The sequence below is a fragment of the Sesamum indicum genome, unplaced genomic scaffold, assembly GCF_026168435.1.
Source record: "Sesamum indicum cultivar Baizhima isolate 11 unplaced genomic scaffold, ASM2616843v1 HiC_scaffold_108, whole genome shotgun sequence".
Lineage (NCBI taxonomy): Eukaryota > Viridiplantae > Streptophyta > Magnoliopsida > Lamiales > Pedaliaceae > Sesamum > Sesamum indicum.
Window position 1 is genome coordinate 12365 of NW_028292351.1, and position 4683 is coordinate 17047.

The window sequence follows — 4683 nt, forward strand, 5'->3', positions numbered from 1 at the left end:
AAAAGCAAAAACAATTCTCAACGCCCTTACGAGGTAGTGATGAGTTAAACTACTCGTCTTGGCATGGAAGTCAGCCCGGTAAGCTGATTCCATTCTGCTACTAGGGTTCCAAACCTTCCCCTTAGCTCTATAAAGACCTTTTCAACTCAAAAAAAAGATGCTAAAGCTATTTATAGTTGTTCGGAAGGATTCGTTTACTTCCTGCAAATTGCTTATGTTATGTAAGAACTAGTAGAAAGAAAGGAATTTTGAAAAAAAAAAGAAAGAATAAGGGCAGCATTGATAGATCGTTGAATGAGAATGCTTGAATGGGAATCGTCTTAGCAACTGGCTATAGACATGAGTCAAAGCCGCCGAGAGAAGAGAGATCATTTTCATGAGAGAGGGACGAGCAAGTGACAGATTGGGAATAAATGGGTAGGCCTTTTCTGAGCGGTCATTTAGAGGCCTTGTTAGCGACCCATCATTCTTCCCTAAGCTGTCAGAGTCCGATCGAAGCGAGCAAGAGATAGAAGAATCATCGCTCATAGATGTGAATTGAGAAAGCAAGCCCGAATTCTTTTTAATTAGGCTCTATAGTCTGGTCCCTGTACCTGGTAAGGTCTGATTGTTATCTGTAAGTCTTGTTTTGACCGCGGGAAGGTGAACTTTGCAAAAGTGCTTATTTGGTTGGGAAAAATAGGACTTCTGACTCCAAGCCTACCGTACCCGAAAAAAAGTTTCCGCTATTGATGTAGCCTCTTGTCGCTACCTACTCGAAAAATCCCATCAAGATAGATTGAATCGACGACCTATACTTAAACTAAAGGCACAAGGGAATCAAGAGTTCAAGAGCACAGAACAGAGGAAATGCGCATGGGTCTCCTTGAAGAACGAAGTCTAAGATAAAGAAAGAAAGGTAGAGTGGGCGCACTTTTGCTCTGCTTGGATTGGCATGGCTGTCCCCCTTTGCTAGTGGAGGCTCGGCCTTTGACTCCGCTTGCCTCTACTTTTCATGTCAAGCGTACAAGTGTAGTTTAGTGGGATTGACTTCTAAAGACAGGAATTCTTTTTCATCTCCCCTGTATAAGTCGACGTCTTAACCTGACTTCCTGAGCTCAGTTGATTGTTGAAGCAGTAGCTCTGGATCGAGAGCTGGATGCTTACCTTATTATTATGAAAAGGAGAAAGGGCTTTTTTTATAGAGAGAGAGATGAGTCAGGGGGGTTTGCTGGCTAACTCGTGCAATCAACGAAAAATTCCTTCGCCTTAGTAAGCTAGCTTTGTAAGCTAAGCAAGCCTGGTTCTCCGGGCTTTCCCCCTTCTCGACCAGACGAAGGAGATATGAATTCCATTCAGGCGGGTAAGGGCTTGGCTTGACCGTGTCTTTTCTCGGGTCGGAGGCGAAAACTGGAAAGTTCATCATTCAGTGGTGGGCTGTTCATAGAAAAGAAGGCGTCGCCCAACGAGTGGCAGATCTGGATAGAGTCTCGCTCATAGAAGAAGAGTACGCGCGCTAGCGCGCTACGGCTTAGGCAGTTGATCGGATCAGATAGCCCTTCGGGCAACCAACCAAACCCGGCACATCCAATTCCATTCCGATCAACAACTTGGAGGTATGGCTGAGTGGCTTAAGGCATTGGTTTGCTAAATCGACATACAAGAAGATTGTATCATGGGTTCGAATCCCATTTCCTCCGGCACGGAAATGAAAGGGGCGGGCGAAATTACGTGAGAGAAAGAACCTCTTGGTGGAGTCCAGTCCCCCGAATAGCACTACTTAGTGACTAGGAGCAGAGAGCCCGTTGCGCCTTGTTTTTCTGCCTATCTTCTTTCTATAAGCAAGCTCCCTCCGGCCGTCCAGTCCCTGGACGGCTCTCGGTTCTTGAGCATGTTGGGGGATTAGGCGGCAGTTGAAAGAGCTGCTCGAAAGCTTGACGAACAAGCGAAAAAGCCTATATATTCTTATTAGTTTAGTCAAGGGCTTTTCCCTTACTAGTTAAGTGGTAAGGTAGGGCGCTATTCGATGAAGAAAACAGACTTTAGGAAAGTGGTTCAGGTAGCTCAGCTGGTTAGAGCAAAGGACTGAAAATCCTTGTGTCAGTGGTTCGAATCCACTTCTAAGCGGGCGAAGGGAACTTTAAAAGGATGAGCGCGCTAGCGCGAAAGCCTAAAGCTAACGGATCGATGTAATTGAGCTCGACTGATAAGGAGAGGTATGAAGTCACTCGACTGATAAGGAGAGGAGCTTTTGAGTTTTCTTGCTAGCCGGGAGCAAGCCGGATTTTAAAATTCAAGTGAAAGAGTAAACCAAAAAATGTGAGCGCTCCTGCACTATACGGCTTTTTGGCGTCCCCCTATCTTGTCTTGCTGGAGGCAGATTTTCTAAAAAAAGCGGTTGATTATTCGGATTGGTTCTCGCATCCCTGTGCCCAAAAGGATGGGCGAGTTCGGTTTGAGTCTTCATCGATCGGGTGGATCTATATGCTCCGGGGTGGTGAGACGAGGTGTAGCGCAGTCTGGTCAGCGCATCTGTTTTGGGTACAGAGGGCCATAGGTTCGAATCCTGTCACCTTGATGTGGGGTCGGAGTCAGCCTCAAACGTAAGTAACTTAGTGCAACCTTTCTTGGAAATGAAAATGGAAAAATCGCGCTTACTTGACTATGTTATTCCGATCACACAAGTTTGAAGATTTTCCGACGATGGTCTATTCCTTTCCTATTCCTAGCCACTATCGTTTTCTTTTTTTATCTTATTTGTCTACAGGTTGGCCTTCTTTGATTGCAGTATGCAGGATCCTCTTTCACTTCGATCTCTATTGGCCGGATATTAATACCTTCTACTAATCATGGAAGCTAGTGTGGCCAATGCGTTAGCATGATCTACGACCAGCCTTGCAATTCTGCATGTTGAACTTCTTCAGCAGATTATTGGCATATTTCTCTTGAGAGATGAAAATGCCAGAGGTAGCACTGCTTCCATCCCTAGGAAGTAATTCATCAACCCCAAATCTCTCATCTGAAAGCTGCTCATCATATCTTGCTTGAAAGATGAAATAGAGGCAGCATTGCTGCCAGTGACAATAAGATCATCCACATAGAGTTCGAGAATGAGAATCTCAGATGTGGATTGGCATTTGATATACAATGTTGGCTCACTGCAGCTCCGCCTGAAACCTTGACTGATAAAATAAGATTCAACCTTGCTGTACCAAGCTCTTGGGCTTTTTCCGCTCGACCGCACCTACATGACTTTGAACCAGGAAGGTTTTTCTAATTGAATGCATGGGTTCTCCGGCTGGATTGGGTTTGTGTTCTGTGACTGGCCTTTCTCTTGTTGTTGTCGAGTGCCTGCAGCTTGACTCCACATAGGCTAGCTCTCCTCGCTTGCACGCCTTGTGGCAAACTAGACTGAAAATTCTTTATATAAATAAAAATAAGAGTCACGCTCTTGAAGCCCTAAGAAATAGGCTTAATCGGTTCGAATCCGAATAAGGGCTCTTTCTCCGGAAAAGGGGAGCATGTCTTAGTGTATTTATCTCTACCAGGAAAAATACACCTAAAAAAATTAACACTCTTATAGAGAAAACACAAACGCCCTCCAACTAAATAAGATCTGCTGCTTACTGCTCACCATAAATACACAACAAATCATGATCAAATACAGAATGACAGGGATTGCCTTACCCTTAACAAGGTATTATCTTCTTCCAGTGAATTGTCATTTACTTTAGGCAAGGCCATGTTGTTCAGTTGAAAGCCTAAGCCAAGAAGGTACGAACGAAGTGACAGGCCCCTTTCGAAGATAGGGGGCGGCTTTCTTGTGGTAGTAATTGCGAGCATCTCTCCTCTTCTCTTAGCGTGCACAGTTTGCTTACATGCCGCCTTAGGCACATCTCTCTTTCTTAGTTTCACGCTGGCCTAATGAATGAAAGTCAGTCTTTTAGTAAGCGTATATAAGCGTGTATAAGCAATTCTTTAGTGGTCGCACCGGTATGGTGGAGGTTGGTTGAAGATGATGTTACGCGGCGTTCAGAACCAGCCTTGAAGTTCATGAATTAGAAAGAAGAAATGAAGATGATTTTTGCAAAACTTTTAGTTAGAGCTCTCATTGTTTTTTTAGCCGTATCATTTTCCCATTTTCTGGAATCAGAAGGATTTTCTATCCCCTCATTGCTGCTTATCTTTCTTGTATTTTTTTTCAGTTTCACTCTCCTTTACCATCATTTATCAAAGAGAAAGAAGGGCGCTGCGACTCTTCTTTATGTTCTAATTTATGTCGTAGTTCTTTCTTTTTCCTATCTCCTGCGTTTCAAGGTTTTTACTCTTATGGGTTCTTTTTTTTTGATTTTTACAACTTTCACTTTAAAAGTCTCACCAGAACAAAATTCTCCAACTTATTCTTTTTTCGAAGGAGTAAGTAAAGAATTCCCGGTGGGGCATGACGGGGAACCTGAGGTCAACCAACCCCAAGGGCTTACTCTTCCAGGGCCTTCCAGCCCAGCAGCCTCTTCCGCCAGTACCGAGGATTCATTCGGGGTACAGGTCATATCGGAACCTTGGGACGTGACTCCGAATCTAGGCTTAGAGTGCTCTATAAGAAATAGGATCGTTAGAATGGAAAATGCCAATTCCATTTTTCTGCTTGATAAAGAAAAGGGCCAATACTGGTCCGACATCAAGGCGGAACTGACTGCCTGTTAC

At 44.2% G+C, this 4683-nt stretch overlaps 2 non-coding genes across 2 annotated transcripts; both read left to right on the forward strand.

Moving 5' to 3' along the window:
• Positions 1-2032: 2032 nt before the first annotated feature.
• Positions 2033-2106, forward strand: TRNAF-GAA (transfer RNA phenylalanine (anticodon GAA)). The gene has a single exon. It is a non-coding gene; the product is annotated as a tRNA-Phe (tRNA).
• A 376-nt stretch (positions 2107-2482) lies between these two features.
• On the forward strand, positions 2483-2557 carry TRNAP-UGG (transfer RNA proline (anticodon UGG)). The gene has a single exon. It is a non-coding gene; the product is annotated as a tRNA-Pro (tRNA).
• Positions 2558-4683: the final 2126 nt, after the last annotated feature.